The following is a 20,540-nucleotide window of genomic DNA, read 5'->3' as shown; positions in this document are numbered from 1 at the left end:
GTCTGGGGAGTATGGCACATGATGACGGGATTAGATACATCAGTCTGGGAAGTATCACACATGATGGAATTAGATACACCGGTCTAAGGAGTATCGCACAGGATGACAGGATTAGATACACCAGTCTGGGGAGTAGCGCACATGACAGGATTAGATACACCAGTCTAAGGAGTATCACACATGATGGGATTAGATACACCAGTCTAAGGAGTATCGGACATGATGATGGAATAAGATACACCAGTCTGGGGAGTATCGCACATGACTGGATTAGGTACACCGATCTAAGGAGTATTGCACATGATGACAGGATTGGATATATCAGTCTAAAGCATAATACACCATTCTGTGGAGTATCGCATATGACGTGATTAGCTACACTGGTATAAGGAGTATCGCACATGATGACGGGATTTGATACACCCGTCTGGGGAGTATCGCACATGATGATGGCAATAAAAACACTGGTCTAAGGAGTAATACACCAGTCTGGGAAGTATAGCACAATTGGATTAGATACAACGGTCTAAGGAATATCGCACATGATGACGGGATTAGATACACCAGTCTGGGGAGTAATGCACATAATGATGGGATTAGATACACCAGTCTAAGAAGTATCGCATATGATGACGGAATTAGATACACCAGTGAAAGGCGCAATACACCAGTCTGGGGGGTCTCGCATATGACGGGATTAGATACACCGGTGTAAGGAGTATCGCACATAACGACGGGATTACATACACATATAGTTACATAGTTACATAGTTTATAAGGCCGAAAAAAGACAAGCGTCCATCCAGTTCAGCCTATTTCTTGTGCACTGCAGCTATTCCGCAGCGTTGATCCAGGGGAACGCAAAAAAAAACAAAACAAAACAAAACAAAAAAAACATGCGGTATAGGCCAATTGACATCATTGAGGAAAAAATTCACTTCCCGACACCAATCTGGATTAATTAACTATCACTAAGCATAAGATGTAATTTTATTGTTCTCAAGAAAGGCGTCCAGGCCTCTCTTGAACTCATTAAGTGAGTTGGACATCAACTCACAAGTCTGGAGAGTATCGCACATGATGATGGGATTAAATACACCAGTCTGGGGAGTATCACACAGGATGACGGGATTAGATACACCGGCCTGGGGAGTATCGCACATGATGGGATTAGATACACCAGTCTGGGGAGTATCGCACATGATGGGATTAGATACACCGGTCTAAGGAGTGTCACACATGATGACCGGATTAGATACACCAGTGAAAGGCGTAACACACCAGTCTGGGGAGTATCGCATATGATGGAATTAGATACACCAGTATAAGGAGTATCACACATGATGATAGGATTAGATACACCAGTCTGGGGAGTATTGCACATAATGATGGGATTAGATACACCAGTGAAAGGTGTAAACACCACTCTGGGGGGTATAGCATATGACGGGATTAGAAACACCGGTCTAAAAAGTGTCACACATGATGGGATTAGATACACCAGTCTAAGGAGTATCGCACATGATGACGGAATTAGATACACCAGTGAAAGGTGTAATACACCAGTCTGGGGGGTATAGCATATGACGGGATTAGAAACACCGGTCTAAAAAGTGTCACACATGATGGGATTAGATACACCAGTCTAAGGAGTATCGCACATGATGACGGAATTAGATACACCAGTGAAAGGCGTAATACACCAGTCTGGGGGGTATCGCATATGACGGCATTAGATACACCGGTGTAAGGAGTATCACACATAATCACGGGATTTGATACACCCGTCTGGGGAGTATCGCACATGATGATGGCAATAAAAACACTGGTCTAAGGAGTAATACACCAGTCTGGGAAGTATAGCACAATTGGATTAGATACAACGGTCTAAGGAATATCGCACATGATGACGGGATTAGATACACCAGTCTGGGGAGTAATGCACATAATGATGGGATTAGATACACCAGTCTAAGGAGTATCGCACATGATGACCGGAGTAGATACACCAGTGAAAGGCGTAACACACCAGTCTGGGGAATATCGTTTATGACGGAATTAGATACACCAGTATAAGGAGTATGGTACATGATGACGGGATTTGATACACTGGTCTGGGGAGTATCGCACATAATGATGGGATTAGATACACCAGTCTAAGGAGTATCGCATATGATGACAGAATTAGACACACCAGTGAAAGGTGTAATACACCAGTCTGTGGGGTATCGCATATGACGGGATTAGATACACCGGTCTAAGGCGTAATACACCAGTCTTGGGAGTATCACACTTGACGAGATTAGATACACTGGTCTAAGGAGTGTCACACATGATGGGATTAGATACACCAGTCTAAGGAGTATCATACATGATGACCGGATTAGATACACCAGTGAAAGGCGTAACACCAGTCTGGGGAATATCGCTTATGACGGAATTAGATACACCAGTATAAGGAGTATGGCACATGATGACGAGATTTCATACACCGGTCTGGGGAGTATGGCACATGATGACGGGGTTACATACACCAGTCTGGGGAGTATCGCACATGATGACGGGAATACATACACCAGTCTGGGGAGTATCACACAAGATGATGGGATTAGATACATCAGTCTGGGGAAAATCGCACATGATGGGATTAGATACATCAGTCTAAGGAGTATCGCACATGATGACGGGATTAGATACATCAGTCTGGGAAGTATCACACATGATGGAATTAGATACACCGGTCTAAGGAGTATCGCACAGGATGACAGGATTAGATACACCAGTCTGGGGAGTAGCGCACATGACAGGATTAGATACACCAGTCTAAGGAGTATCACACATGATGGGATTAGATACACCAGTCTAAGGAGTATCGGACATGATGATGGAATAAGATACACCAGTCTGGGGAGTATCGCACATGACTGGATTAGGTACACCGATCTAAGGAGTATTGCACATGATGACAGGATTGGATATACCAGTCTAAAGCATAATACACCATTCTGTGGAGTATCGCATATGACGTGATTAGATACACTGGTATAAGGAGTATCGCACATGATGACCGGATTTGATATACCCGTCTGGGGAGTATCGCACATGATGATGGCAATAAATACACTGGTCTAAGGAGTAATACACCAGTCTGGGAAGTATAGCACGATTGGATTAGATACAACGGTCTAAGAAGTATCGCACATAATGACGGGATTACATACACAAGTCTGGGGAGTATTGCACATGATGATGGGATTAGAAACACCAGTCTGGGGAGTATTGCACATAATGATGGGATTAGATACACCAGTCTAAGGAGTATCGCATATGATGACAGAATTAGATACACCAGTGAAAGGTGTAATACACCAGTCTGGGGGGTATCGCATATGACGGGATTAGAAACACCGGTCTAAGGCGTAATACACCAGTCTTGGGAGTATCACACTTGACAAGATTAGATACACCGGTCTAAGGAGTGTCACACATGATGGGATTAGATACACCAGTCTAAGGAGTATCGCACATGATGACCGGATTAGATACACCAGTGAAAGGCGTAACACACCAGTCTGGGGAGTATCGCTTATGACGGAATTAGAAACACCAGTATAAGGAGTATGGCACATGATGACGGGATTTGATACACCGGTCTGGGGAGTATGGCACATGATGACGGGGTTACATACACCAGTCTGGGGAGTATCGCACATGATGACGGGATTACATACACCAGTCTGGGGAGTATCACACATGATGACGGGATTTGATACATCGGTCTGGGGAGTATCGCACAAGATGATGGGATTAGATACACCAGTCAGGGGAGTATCGCACATGATGACCGGATTAGATACACCAGTGAAAGGCGTAACACACCAATCTGGGGAGTATCGCATATGATGGAATTAGATACACCAGTATAAGGAGTATGGCACATGATGATAGGATTAGATACACCAGTCTAAGGAGTATCGCATATGATGACGGAATTAGATACACCAGTGAAAGGTGTAATACACCAGTCTGGGGGGTATAGCATATGACGGGATTAGAAACACCGGTCTAAGGAGTGTCACACATGATGGGATTAGATACACCATTCTAAGGAGTATCACACATGATGACCGGATTAGATACACCAGTGAAAGGCGTAACACACCAGTCTGGGGAGTATCGCTTATGACGGAATTAGATACACCAGTATAAGGAGTATGGCACATGATGACGGGATTTGATAAACCGATCTGGGGAGTATGGCACATGATGACGGGGTTACATACACCAGTCTGGGGATTATCGCACATGATGACGGGATTACATACACCAGTCTGGGGAGTATCACACATGATGATGGGATTTGATACATCGGTCTGGAGAGTATCGCACAAGATGATGGGATTAGATACACCAGTCTCGGGAGTATCGCACATGATGGGATTAGATACACCAGTCTAAGGAGTATCGCACATGATGACGGGAATAGATACATCGGTCTGGGGAGTATCGCACATAATGGGATTAGATACACCAGTCTGGGGAATATCGTACATGATAACTGAATTAGATACACCAGTCTAAGGAGTATCGCACATGATGACGGTATTGGATACACCAGTCTGGGGAGAATTGCACATGATGACGGGATTAGATACACCGGTCTAAGGCATAATACACCAGTCTTGGGAGTATCACACTTGGCGAGATTAGATACACCGGTCTAAGGAGTGTCACACATGATGGGATTAGATACACCAGTCTAAGGAGTATCGCACATGATGACCGGATTAGATACACCAGTGAAAGGCGTAACACACCAGTCTGGGGAGTATTGCATATGATGGAATTAGATACACCAGTATAAGGAGTATCGCACATGATGGCCGGATTTGATACACCGGTCTGGGGAGTATCGCACATGATGACGGGATTACATACACCAGTCTGGGGAGTATCGCACATGATGATGGGATTAGATACACCAGTCTGGGGAGTATTGCACATAATGATGGGATTAGATACACCAGTCTAAGGAGTATCGCATATGATGACGGAATTATATACACCAGCGAAAGGTGTAATACACCAGTCTGGGGGGTATCGCATATGACGGGATTAGATACACTGGTGTAAGGAGTATCGCACATAATGACGGGATTTGATACACCCGTCTGGGGAGTATCGCACATGATGATGGAAATAAATACACTGGTCTAAGGAGTAATACACCAGTCTGGAAAGTATAGCACGATTGGATTAGATACAACGGTCTAAGGAATATCACACATGATGACGGGATTAGATACACCAGTCTGGGGAGTATCGCACATGATGACGGAATTAGATACATCGGTCTGGGGAGTATCGCACAAGATGATGGGACTAGATACACCAGTCTAAGGAGTATCGCACATGATGACAAGATTAGATACATCGGTCTGGGGAGTATCGTACATGATAATGGGATTAGATACACCAGTCTGGGAAGTATCACACATGATAACTGAAATAGATACACCAGTCTGGGGAGTACTGCACATGATGACGGGATTAGATACATCGGTCTAGGGTGTATCACAAATGATGTTGAGATTAAATACACCAGTATGGGGAGTATAACAAAGGATGACGGGATTAGATACACCTGTCTCGGGAGTATCGCACATTATGGGATTAGATACACCAGTCTAAGGAGTATCGCACATGATGACGGTATTTCTATACACCAGTCTGGGGAGAATTGCACATGATGAAGGGATTAGATACACCGGTCTAAGGCGTAATACACCAGTCTTGGGAGTATCACACTTGACGAGATTAGATACACCGGTCTAAGGAGTGTCACACATGATGGGATTAGATACACCAGTCTAAGGAGTATCGCACATGATGACCGGATTAGATACATCAGTGAAAGGCGTAAGACACCAGTCTGGGGAGTATCGAATATAAAAAATTAGATACACCAGTATAAGGAGTATCGCACATGATGACTGGATTTGATACACCGGTCTGGAGAATATTGCACATGATGATGGGAATAAATACACTGGTCTAAGGAGTAATACACCAGTCTGGGAAGTATAGCACGATTGGATTAGATACAACGGTCTAAGGAATATCGCACATGATGACAAGATTAGATACACTGGTCTGGGGTGTAATACACCAGTCTGGGGAGTATTGCACATGATGACGGAATTAGATACATCGGTCTGGGGAGTATCGCAGAAGATAGGATTAGATACACCAGTATGGGGAGTATCACACATAATGGGAATAGATACACCAGTCTAAGGAGTATCGCACATGATAATGGGATTAGATATCCCAGTCTAAGGCGTAATACACCAGTTTTGGGAGTATCACATTTGACAAGATTAGATACACCGGCCTAAGGAGTATCGCACATGATGATAGGATTAGATACACCGGTCTGGGGAGTATCGCACATGATTACAGGATTAGATACATCAGTCTGGGAAGCATTGCATATGATGACGGGATTAGATACACCGGTTTAAGGCATAATACACCACTCTGGGGAGTATCACACATGATGGGATTAGATACACCAGTCTAAGGTTTATCGCATATGATGACGGGATTAGATACACCAGTCTGAGGAGTATCGCACATGATGACTTTATTAGATACATCAGTCTGGGGAGAATTGCACATGATGACGGGATTAGATACACCGATCTAAGGCGTAATACACCAGTCTTGGGAGTATCACACTTGATGAGATAAGATACACCAGTCTAAGGAGTATCGCACATGATGACCGGATTAGATACACCAGTGAAAGGCGTAACACACCAGTCTGGGGAGTATTGCATATGACGGAATTAGATACACCAGTATAAGTAGTATCGCACATGATGACGGGATTTGATACACCGGTCTGGGGAGTATCGCACATGATGACGGGATTACATACACCAGTCTGGGGAGTATCGCACATGATGGGATTAGATACACCAGTCTGGGGAGTATTGCACATAATGATGGGATTAGATACACCAGTCTAAGGAGTATTGCACATGACGACGGGATTAGATACACCAGTGAAAGGCGTAATACACCAGTCTGGGGGGTATCGCATATGACGGGATTAGATACACCGGTATAAGGAGCATCGCACATGATCACGGAATTAGATACACCGTTTTAAGGTGTATCGCACATGATGACAGGATTGGATACACCAGTCTAAAGCGTAATACACCATTCTGTGCAGTATGACACATGACGGGATTATTTACACTGGTATAAGGAGTTTCGCACATGATGATGGGATTAGATACACCAGTCTGGGGAGTATTGCACATGACGGGATTAGATACACCGGTCTAAGGCGTAATATACCAGTCTTGGGAGTATCACACTTGACGAGATTCGATACACCAGCCTAAGGTGTATCACACATGATGATGGGATTAGATACACCGGTCTGGGGAGTATCGCACATGATTATGGGATTAGATACACCAGTCTGTGGAGTATTGCACATGATGATGGGATTAGATACACCAGTTTAAGGCGTAATACATCAGTCTGGGGAGTATCACACATGATGAGATTAGATACACCGGTCTAAGGAGCATCACACATGATGATGGGATTAGATACACCGGTCTGGGGAGTATCGAACATCATGACGGAATATTTGATCATGTTTAAGACATGTGATTGCCAATATGCGGGTTGTACCTCCAACTCCTTGAAAGTTAGAATTAGATGCTAAATGTTCTGCGGCAACTAATCATTTTTCCACCGAACATAATGGGATTATTTCCTCTTGTGTGGTTACAGGGATAGTATTTCTTAAAAAGTCTCTTAGGGGCCAGAATCACCATAGGAAATTATTACACAGAGAATCCTGGTGGATCTATGAACTAAATACTAGGTTTCCTCTGGGTATGAACTTGAGACATGATCTTATCTAGCATTACGAATATTTTTTTTTTCTTTTATTGTATTTTGCTTCACCATTGTTTTTATTGCTAACACAAGTGTTTCTTTTAAAAAAAAAATCCTGTTCAGGATTGGTGATGCTTGATCACGTATTTAGTCAGTATATGACTTAATACGCCGAACAACACGTTTTCAATGCATTTTCATTAAAAGTGTTTTTAAGAAGCAGGAATTACTTCTTTCTACTGGTATTTCTCCCTGTGACACTGCTTTTTTATGGGCGTGGAACTTCTGAGATGGGTGAGCTGACTTTTTCTATATATTTTTCCTAAAAATTTGGGGTGCAGGCAATTATCTTCTTAAGTCACATGCTAAGTGAAAGGAAGTCCACCTGTGTGCAATCTAAGTGTCATATTGTCTGTCAGTATATACACACCTTTTCTGAAAGGCCACAGAGGCTCCAACAACATCAAGCAAGAAGCATCACTAACCAAACAACACTATGAAGACTATGGAGCTCACACAGAGGCAAAGTTGTTGAGAAGTACAAGTCAGGGTTGAGTTATAAAAGAAATATCCCAATCTCTGATGACCTCTGGAGCACTATCAAATATAGTATCTTCAAAGCGCATGATACAAGATCCTGCCAAGAGGGGGCCGCCCAGCAAAACTCTCAATCCGGGCAAGGAGGGCATTAATCAGAGAGGCAGCACAGAGACCAAAAGTAACTCTGAAGGAGCTGCTGAGTTCCCAAGCAGAGTATCTGCCCATACGACCACTATAAGCTGTATGTGAGGAGCTAGCCTTGTTCTAAAGACTATTAAACCAATGCACATGGAGCAATGTCCACGGCTCTGAGACGTAGACTTTTTCCAGCACGGAGCACCGGTTATGTCGATCTTATTATTGTCTTTTATTAGAGATTTCCTGGCTGTGTTCTATTAATGTTCTGCTTGCTCGTCAGTTTATGCGCACTAATTTCACTTATAAAGTGTCCAACATTCCTTTAATCTCGTTAGTATCTCAGGGGACCTTAAAGGGGTTGTCCACTACTTTATATCGCTCCCACCATGTATCCCCCCGGCGCCCCTAAGACTTATTGTAAATACCTTCTGTTGCTGATAATGCCTGTGAGCGACACTATCACTGGCCGCTCACAGGCTTCACGTGACCCATCTGCTGATATCGCGACAAGTGCTGGCAGCAGCCGGGGGTCTTGAGGCTGAGTTTTGCCTCACTTGTTGTGACGTCAGAGCGGGGTCAAGTGATGCCTGTGAGCGGCCGATAGCGCCGCTCACAGGCATTATCAGCAACAGAAGGTACTTACAACAAGTCTTAGGTGGCCTGGGGGGATACATTGGGGGGGGGATAAAGTACTGGACATCTTCTTTAAGCCATTGTTCTCTCAGCCACTAGGCCCATTGTGTGCATGGGGATAGTAGTCTCAGAGGAGCAGTCATCGCAGGGGGTCTCACATGTAGTCACCAGTGATGGGCTTCTGGAAGATTTTTCATTCTTGCAGCTAAAAAGCAAATGTCTGAAGGGAAGAGGTGGAACACTTCTGCCCATTCAGGGGGCTGATCCCAGGGAGGTAAAAAAGAGAAGCCACATGTTTTAGTCAGAGAGTTGGTAGAATGACATCGAAGGGAGCGGATCTAGGCTAAGATCCTGTATTGAAGGTCTATGGAGTTTTGGAGATCAGTTACCTACTGGACTGCATAAACATGTTACAGTTGTGGGATCTGTCATTTGGATTTAAACTCTTTTAAAGGACTGTTGCCACTGGATACCTGTGCTTCCATCGTTTTATCGGTCTTCTAGAGGATCGTGGAATGTGAATACAGACCATACTGGCTGGGAATACGAAATCTCTGGGACAACCAAAAGTTGGGAGAAAGTGAGTATCGCCTGGAACAAAGGCAATGGAATTACCGTCCCAGTGAGGGGATCTTGTTGACAGAGACATTTGTATTTTGGCCATTTACCTGGAGGAGTTGTAAAACCTTGATGTAAGGAATAAAATAATGTTGCATTGTTAACCTGCCTAGGTGATTATTTACAATCCACAACTTCAGATCTTCACACTGTAAGCTCCATAGACGTGGCGATTATGGAAAAGTGGCCAGAAAAAAAAAGCATTTACTTGCAAACAAAAACTGTAAGGCTCATTTTGAGTTTGACAAAAGACATGTGGAAGAATCCTCAAATGTATGGAGGAAGGTGCTGGTTTAGATGAGACCAAAACTGAACTTTTTGGCCCACAATGTAAATGCTATGTCTAGGGCCAAACCAACACAGCTCATCACCCCTAGAACACCATCCCCACAGTGAAGCATGGTGGTGGCAGCATTATGCTGTGGGGATGTTTTTACGCAGCAGAGAAAGGGCAAATGGTCCGAGTTGAGAAGATGGATGGTGTGAAATATTCTTGAGCAAAAACTGTTTAATTCTGTCAGTGATTTGAGGTTCACAGACAATGACAAGGCAATGGTCCAAAGCTTACTGCTCAAGTAACACTTAAGTGGATTAAGGGAAAATGTGTATGTGTTTTGGGGTGGCCTATTCAAAGCCCACACCTTAATTCAATTGAGAATCTGTAGTCGGACTTGAAGATTCCTGTTCACCAGAGGAAACTATCTATCTAACTTGAAGGAGCTAAAGCAGTTTTTCCTTGAGGAATGTGCAAAAATCCAAGTGGCCAGTTGTGGAAAGCTCATATAGTCTTATCCAAAGCGATTTGCAGCTGTGATTGCCACAAAAGGAGGCTCTACAAAGTACTTTCTTTAGGGAAGTGAATAGTTATGCATATTAAAATTTTTAGTTACTTTGTCCTATTTGTTGTTTGCTTGACAAAACAAAAATCAAATGTTCAGTTGTAGACATATTCCTTAAATGAACTGATGCAAGCCCTCAATAAAGATAAACTGTGAAATTCAAGTTTGTGAAGTAGCAAAACACACGGAAAATGCCAAGAGGGTACTTTTGCAAGCCACTGTATATGCCTCCCAACCTTCCCCAGTGATGTCTATGCCCCTAAGCTTTACTTAGTGATGTATATGTCCCCCAACCCTCCTAGTGATGGTCTATGACCCCTAGCCCTCCCAAGTGATATATATGCCTCCCATCTTTACCCAGTGATGTCTATGCCCACCAGCTCATTCCAGTGATGTATATGCCACCAGCCCTCCTCAGTGATGTACAGTGGATTGCAAATGTATTCAACCCCCTTTGCATTTTTCGTGCTTTGCTACCTCACAGCATGGAATTTCTCTGTTTTTTGAGGGTTTGCATCAGTTCATGTAAAGAACATGCTTACAACTGTGAACATTTATTTTTCTTTTTATTGTGAAGCAAACAACAAATAGGACAAACTTTTTGAAAAACTTCAGTATGCATAACTATTCACCCCCCTAAAGTCAGTACTTTGTAAAGCTACATTTTGCAGCAATTACAGCTGCATGCCACTTTGGATAAGTGCCTATGAGCTTTCCACATCTTGCCACTAGAATTTTTGCCCATTCCTCAAGCATAACTACTTCAGATCCTTCAAGTTAGATAGATTTTCCTTGTGAACAGCAATCTTCAAGGTAGACTACAGATTCTCAATTGGATTAAGATCAAAAACATTTACACATTTTCCCTTAAACCACTCAAATGTTGCTTTAGAAGTATGCTTTGGGTCATTGCCTTGTTCGAAGGGGAACCTCCGTCCCAGTCTCAAATCAGTGACATACAAACAGGTTTTGCTTAAGAATATCTATGTATTTTGCACAATCCATCTTCCCCTTGACTCGGACCATTTTCCCTCTCCCTGCTGCTGAAAAACATCCCCACATCATGCTGCTGCCACCAGCATGTTTCACTGTGGGGGTGATGTTCTTGGGGTGATGAGCTGTGTTAGTTTGGCACCAGACCTAGCGTTTACCTTGTTGGCTACAAAGTTCAATTTTGGCCTCCTCTGACCAAAATACCTCCTTGTATACATTTGGGGAATCTACCACGTCTTTTGGAAAGCTTAAAATGAGTCTGCCCATTGTTCCATAAATGCAAGGCTCATTGTGGTCATATGGCCAGATAGGAAAGGGATATTCAGCAAAATGATCTCCAATAAAAAAACCATATTTATTGCAATGACTAAGGATTAATATCCAAAACGCGTCTGCTACTGAACTGTTCTCCCATGCTTGAGATGGCTGCGACCTAAAACTGCATCTTGGCGATATGGAATATTTTAAATGAATTAATAAATATGGTTTTTATTGGAGATCGTTTTGCTGGATATCCCTTTCCTGCTGATCATTCCTCTACGTGACTCAGTGGATCCGTGCATATGGTCTAATAGAGGATGAGCTGACTTCTTTTTTCTACCTCCTTTCATATGGCCAGATACTCCATTCTCTGTTTGGGAACTCTGCAGCTCCTTCAGGATTGCCTTTGCCCTCTGTGCTGCCTCTCTGATTAATGCCCTCTCCGTCCAGGCTGAGAGTTTTGTCAGGCAGACCTCTCTTGGCAGGTTTGTTCTGATACAAATTTCTTTCCACTTGATGGTAATGGATTTGATGGTGCTCCGGGGTCATCAGAGATAGTGACATATTTTTTTTTTTTTTATAACCCAACCATGACATGTACTTCTCAACAACTTTGTCCCTGACTTACTTGGATATCTATTAGGAGTTTTTCATGGTGTTGTTTGGTTAGTGGTGCCTTTTGCTTAATGGTGTTGCAGCTTCTGTGGCCTTTCAGAAAAGGTGTGCATATATACTGACAGATCATGTGACCCTTAGGCTATGTGCCCACGATGCAGAAATGCTCAGGATTTTTCCTGCCAGGGACATGCGGATGTGAAGCGTTTTCACATGCATTTCTAAATGCGGGTTGACAAGCGCTTTCCAAGCGTTTTTAGCATCACTTGGAAAGTGCTTGTCAACTTGGTCACACTATATAAATCCATGCAAACGGCATGGATTTATATAGTGTGACCGTAAGAATGTTAAAAAATAAATCTATACTTAACTTCTGATGGCCCCCGCAGTCTTGCTTCGCTAAGTCTTGGTTGCGGGCAGATCGCGGTACACTGCACTAGGACCTGCCGTCACATGACTATGACGTCAGCGTAGGTCCTTCAGTCCATCGCGAGCTGCCGGCAAAGGAGGACAAGCACTGCAGGGGCCGTCAGAAGGTAAATAGAATATGTATTTTTTATTTTATTCTTTTTTTTACAGGTACAATGGTACCCAGGTCTGGAGCAGAATCTCCTCTCCTCCAGACCTTGGTACCATCCGCACATTGAACCGCGTGATATCCGCTTGTGCAGATGCAGTGATGCGGATGTCACGCGGTCCAATGCAAGTCAATGTCGGTGATTACGCTGCGTGTCCGCAAAATTAATGGACATGCTGCGGACTTTTGAGCGCAGCACAAACGCTGCGTAAAAATCCGCAGCATGGGCATTGACATTGCGGCTTGTCATTGGGGACCATGGGGGGCGGATTACCAAGCGTTTAAGCTACGTAAATTCCACAGCATAAACGCTTGAAAAACGCATAGTGGGCAAGCAGCCTTAGATTGCTCACTTCCTTTCACTAAGCATGTGACTTATGAAGTTAAAGGGAACCTGTCACTAGTTTTGTCCTATATGAATCTTAAACTATCCCTTTATGCAGCACTTCATAAATGCTTATACAAGCCGCTGACTCCCCCTGTAGACCCGCCAAAACCCTTTTTAAATTCTACTGCGCTGCATGGTAATCCTTTTGGTCGGGTCCGATGGGCGATTTTTTGGGCCTCTCCATCCCTCCTCCCGGCTGCTGCTCGCCATCCTCCTTCTTTAATCGATGTGGACGACGCCTCACGTCATCCATACTGCTGGAAGAAATCTTGCGCCTGCAAATAGAAATCGCGGTTCGCGCCTGCGCAGTATGCTTTGCCCTACTGCGGTCGCATGTGCACTTATGCGTTCAGCTGTGACCACAGTAGGATAAAGCATTGAGCACAGGCGCGAACCACGATTTCTGTGAGTGCAGGCATATACATGAATGTGGAGGCATAGACATCACTGAGGGGCATAGCCATCACTGGTGGGTGCTGGGGGCCTAGACTTCATTGGGGGGCAGAGACATCAATGAGGGGGGGGCTGGGAGTCATATGAATCACTGGGGTATATGTATATGCACACCAGCCCTCCCTAATGATGTCTATGCTCTCCAGGCCCCCTCCCCCCAGTGATGTATTTGCCCCCAGTGATGTATATGCTTCCCAGCCCTCCCCAGTGATTTATATGCCTCCCAGCCCTTAACAGTGATGCCAATGGAGAGGAGATTCTACGGTAATGCAGCACTTTGTCTTGCAACTTTCAAAGTCTCTCTCTACTCCCTCGTGACTTTTTATTTTTGTAAAACACTTTCTCAACTAGTCTCTTACTTTATTTTCTATAAACCATGCAGGGCCATGTGTGAGTGAAGGAAATATCATACACTTTAATAAGAATCAGATTCTTAATTTTTCACAGTCAAGTTGTAACAGTTGTTCAAACTGCACCCAGTTCCCACGGTCAAATGGTGTACAGGCAATTTAATTTAGTTGCCACAATCAGGTAGTATATAACTAATCGGCAGATAAAAGTTTCGGCAATGGATTTCTTGACACAAGCAGATGTAAGAACTCACAACAACTCATTAAATAACAGTGGATGAACATACTAGTTGCTGTATAAAGTATGTAGACTGCATGGGAATCATTAAAGGGAACCTGTTAACTAATTTGTGCTGTCTAAATCATGGGCAGCATGAATCAGAGCCTGGCAGCACGATAAAAACCACGTGTTTATCTATGGAACTTTGGTGACTCTCCCCGCCGACTTATCACAATGATGCTCCAAGGAATTGAGAGGACTCTTCCTATGTACACACAGGAGAGACCTGCCAATCAGGAAGGTTGCAGGGAACAGTGAAAATAAGAGCCAATCGAGATTTTCTTTATGAGTGAATCAGTGAAAATATATATATATACACACACACACAGACACACACTACTGCTACAGACATTATATAAGACATATTATATATATTACACACACTCACACACATATATATAAAATAGAATATACACGTATTCTATTTTCCCACTTACAGTAGGGCAGTAGGGCAGCCTGATGACCAGTCTTGAATTAAAAATCATGCACACTCTTGAAAAAAAAAATGTTTTTTACAGGACCTGTTGACAGAAAAAGAAAGATGTTTCAATCAATAAATACTCTTGGCTCTTGCAATCAAGTCACGTCTGGTAATTTACACAGATAAAAAAATATAATATTAAGAGAATTAAGTCAGTCTAAAAAGCTTTTCTCACCAATTGCTAATGACGCTAAGAGGTTAAATAGACAGCTTGGTGAACATCAACGACAGGTAAACTCAATGGAACATGGTAAAAAAGGATCCAGCACTTTACACAAGCCCATTCCTTCTGAAATGATGCTCTCTCTACCTGTCTATAATCAGCAATGACATTCCAAACTCAGGCATGTGCCTGATGTACGCCAACACAGTGGGGTGGGGGTGAGGTATTGCTTTACATTTTTTATGTATCATCCTAACAACCCTTTGAACATGTGTAATAAAGGAGAGGACTGGAAATAACATTTTCATAAAAGAGAAGGAATTTGAAATTTCCAATTAATCAAGAGATTTCAAACCAGGACTTAAATTGTAAAAGTCAACTTCTAGATCATTATTACGATAAGAATATATATATATATATATATATATTCTTATTGTAGTAATGATCTATACATACATACACAGTGGCTACGGAAAGTATTCAGACCCCTTTACATTTTTCACTCTTTGTTTCATTGCAGCCATTTGGTAAATTCTAAAAAGTTCATTTTTTTCTCATTAAAGTACACTCAGCACCCCATCTTGACTGAATATAAACCAGAAATGTAGAAATTTCTGAAATATCTGAAATATCACATGGTCATAATTATTCAGACCCTTTGCTCAGTATTGAGTAGAAGCACCCTTTTGAGCTAGTAAAGCCAAAATGCCTTTTTGGCAATGATGCAACAAGTTTTTCACACCTGTATTTGGGGATCTTCTGCCATTCTTCCTTGCAGATCCTCTCCAGTTCCGTCAGGTTGGATGGTGAACTTTGGTGGACAGCCATTTTCAGGTCTCTCCAGAGATGCTCAATTGGGTTTAGGTCAGGGCTCTGGCTGGACCAGTCAAGAATGGTTACAGAGTTGTTCTGAAGCCACTCCTTTGTTATTTTAGCTGTGTGATTAGGGTCATTTTCTTGTTGGAATGTGAACCTTCGGCAAAGTCTGAGGTCCAGAGCACTCTGGAAGAGGTTTTCATCCAGGATATATCTGGACTTGGCCGCATTCATGTTTCCTTCAATTGCAAGCAGTCGTCCTGTCTCTGCAGCTGAAAAACACCCCCATAGCATGATGCTTCCACCACCATGTTTCACTATTGGGATTGTATTGGGCAGGTGATGAGCAGTGCCTGGTTTTCTCCACACATACCGCTTAGAATTATCACCAAAAAGTTCTAGCTTCGTCTCATCAGACCAGAGAATCTTACTTCTCATAGTCTGGGAGTCCTTCATGTATTTTTGAGCAAACTGTATGCGGGATTTCATATGTCTTGCACTGAGGAGAGGCTCTGCCATAAAGGCCCGACTGGTGGAGGGCTGCAGTGATAGTTGACTTTGTGGATCTTTCGCCCATCTCCCTACAGCATCTCTGAAGCTCAGCCACAGTGATCTTGGGGTTCTTCTTTACCTCTTTCACAAAGGCTCTTCTCCCATGATTGCTCAGTTTGGCTGGACGGCCAGGTCTAGGAAGACTTCTGGTGGTCCCAAACTTCTTCCATTTAAGGATTATGGAAGCCACTGTGCTCTTGGGAACCTTGAGTAATGCAGAAATTCTTTTGTAACCTTGGCCAGATCTGTGCCTTGCCACAATTCTGTCTTTGAGCTCCTTGGGCAGTTCCTTTGAGCTCATGATTCTCATTTGATCTGACATGCACTGTGAGCTGTGAGGTTTTATATAGACAGGTGTGTGCCTTTCCAAATCAAGTCATATCAGTTTAATTAAACACAGCTGGACTCCAGTGAAGGAGTAGAACCATCTCAAGGAGGATCACAAGGAAATGGACAGCATGTGACTTAAATAGGAGTGTCTGAGCAAAGGGTCTGAATACTTATGACCATGTGATATTTCAGTTTTTCTTTTTTAATAAATTTGCAAACATTTCTACATTTCTGTTTTTTTAAGTCAAGATGGAATGCAGAGTGTACTTTAATGAGAAAAAAAATGAACTTTTTAGAATTTACCAAATGGCTGCAATGAAGCAAAGTGTGAAAAATGTAAAGGGGTCTAAATATTTTCCGTGCCAACTGTATATACAAACGTGGTCAAAATTGTTGGTACCCCTCGTTTAATGAAAGAAACACCCACAATGGTCACAGAAATAACTTGAATTATTGGAGGACACCCTATCAAAGCTAAAGGAAGTGGGAGACAGACTTGGGAGAGATAAACGACGATAGGTGGGAGTCTATTCTAGAATATATACCCAAGTTATCCATGAGTGAGCCTGGGAGAATGTCACAGCTGTATGTGATCCACAGGATGTATAGAACCCCTGGTATGTTATTTAAAGCAGGGTTGAAGTCTAACTCCGACTGCCCAAGGTGCTCGCAAACTCAGGCAGACATACTGCATATGCTTTGGCATTGTCCTAGATTGTCCTCCTTTCGGATCGTAGTGTTGAACCGTATTGGAATGGCGTATAGGTGTATCGTCCCTAGGGACCCACTGACATGTATATTAGGGTACGTTGAGGAAATAAAAATAAACAACTTGACCAAAATAGCAATTGCGAGATTACTGTTTATTGCCAGAAAATTGATTGCAAAATATTGGATTAGAGAGGAGCCCCCGTCCAGACTCAAATTCATTGCCCAAACGAACTATATAATTCAACTTGAAAAAAGTATTTACACCAAGAGGAATAAGCAGGAATACTTCCATAAATTATGGCAGCCATGGTTGGATAGGATTAATTAGAGTACACCTATATATACTACTGTAGAGTAAAACTCTTGGTAAACTGTATGGCGGAGTGGAAAGGGAAGAAGGAAAGAAGAAAAGGGGAAGAGAAGGAAAGGGAGTAGGGGGAGGAAAGAGAAGGAGTAAAGTAGAGAAGAAAAGGAAAGGAAAGAAGGGAGGGATAAAAAAAGAGGTTGAAAGGTCTCCATGGGGGCGGGGTAAGGGAAGGGGGGGACTTACTGTAATATTGTAAAATGAGTATTGTCATGTAATATCTGTTTCAAGTTTTGTTATGTTTAATAAAAATTTATCTGATTAAAAAGAAAAAAGATATGTGGGACTGCCAACCTCCCTGGACGCGGCCGCAGGAGGAAAATTGATGACAAATCAAAGAGACGGATAATACGAATGGTAACAAAAGAGTGCAGGAAAACTTCTAAAGCAATTAAAGGTGAACTTCAAGCTCAAGGAACATCAGATCGCACCATCCGTCGTTGTTTGATCCAAAGTGGATTTCATGGGAGTCGACGAAGCTGAACATCATTGTTGAAAAAACAATCATAAAAAAGCCAGACTGGAATTTTCCAAACTACATGTTGACAAGCCACAAAGCTTCTGGAAGAATGTCCCATGGACAGATGAAACAAAAATGGAAGTTTTTGGTAAGGCACATCAGCTCTATGTTCACAGAGGAAAAAATGAAGCATATCAAGAAAAGACCACTGACCCTACTGTGAAACATGGTGGAGGCTCTGTTATGTTCTGGGGCTGCTTTGCTGCATCAGGCACAAGGTGACTTGAATCTGTGCAGGGTACAATGAAATCTCAAGACTATCAAGGGATTCTAGAGAGATATGTGCTGCCCAGTGTCAGAAAGCTTGGTCTCAGTCGCAGGTCATGGGTCTTGCAACAGGATAATGATCCAGAACACTCAGCTAAAAACACCCAAGAATGGCTAAGAGGAAAACATTGGACTATTCTGAAGTGGCCTTCTATGACTCCTGACCTAAATCCTATCGAGCATATTTGGAAAGAGCTGAAGCATGCCGTCTGGAAAGGGCAACCTTCAAATAGACAACTGGAGCAGTTTGCTCATGAGGAATGGGCCAAAATACCTGCCGAGAGGTGCAGAAGTGTCATTGACAGTTACCGGAATCGTTTGATTGCAGTGATTGCCTCAAAAGGTTGTTCAACAAAATATTAAGTTAAGAGTATCATCATTTCTGTCCAGGCCTATTTCATGAGTTTAAGTGTGTTTATATATATATATATATATATATATATATATATATATATATATATATATATAAATTTTTACATGTACAGTATATTCCGTGCTTACCATAAATGAGTAAACACCATTTGAAAAGTAAGAATTTCATCAATGTCATATTGAATACAAGAGCAATTTCCAAAATGTTGACAAGACTGTGTTTCACAGAACATTTTTTAACCGAAAACAAGAAACTAAGGTTAGTAATATAAGTTTCATTACAAAATCTTTAGTTGTACTCAAATTAGTTCATGCAAAAATGAATGCACTCCACATTAAAACTACTACATATATTATTTTATATGACTTTTGTGATTTCTACAGAAAGCACCAAATTTTCTAGGAGTGGAATGAACAAGTGGTCGACATATTGCAAAGGGACTGTCAGGAAAGTTAAAACTAATCACTACAAGACAGTGTTAAGAATCATGGCATGTTAAAGTGCAGTACTTACCTAACCTAAAGTATCAGGTGCATCGCCCTCAGATTTGTCATGTACAGTGGCTTCAAAAGTATTTACCCCCCCTTGACTTTTTATCTATTTTGTTACATTACAATCTGTGTTTAAATATTTATGTAATTCAATTTGTGAGCGATGCATCAGCACTAAATAGTCTAAATTGGTGAAGTTAAGTGAGAAAAATAAAAAATAAATACATTTATGGGATTAAATAACTAAAATTGGCATGTGCATATGTACTCACCCTTTTTGCTATAAAGCCCCTAAAAATTTTGGTGCAAGCAATTACCTTCATAAATCACATTCTTAGTGAAAGGAAGTCCACCTGTATGCAATCTTAAGTGTTCCATGATCTGTCAGAATATACACATCTTTTCTGAAAGGCCACAGAGGCTGAAACACCATTAACCGAACAACACCATGAAGACCAAGGAGATCTCTGTTAAAGAAGTCGAAACCGGTTGTATTTTAGTTTGAAATAAAAATGATCTTTGAATCCGAATATCGAGTTCCATCATCATCCTTCAGGAAGGCATATTGATGGGAAAAATATTTACAAAGTGGTATCGCCCATGAAAGCACTGTCCAGTGCTCTCATTAGCTCCCAGATTTCTGCAGCAAACTGAATGGAAAGAGGAATGTAGTAATCCACTGATTGGATTTACATGCAGTACCTCAAGACATCAAATAGGTGAGTGGATTTATACTGAGTATACACCCTTGGAATCCAACTTCTGCACTGAGAAGCCTGCACTTCCTATTTTCTCTCCCAATAAACCCCTCTTGTTTACTAAAACTTTTGGTGCAAGCAATTAACTTCATAAATCACATTC

The sequence above is a fragment of the Phyllobates terribilis genome, unplaced genomic scaffold (genome assembly GCF_046119375.1).
Source record: "Phyllobates terribilis strain yellow unplaced genomic scaffold, ASM4611937v1 Scaffold_350__1_contigs__length_1981717, whole genome shotgun sequence".
Lineage (NCBI taxonomy): Eukaryota > Metazoa > Chordata > Amphibia > Anura > Dendrobatidae > Phyllobates > Phyllobates terribilis.
Note: the sequence above shows the minus strand (reverse complement) of the source record.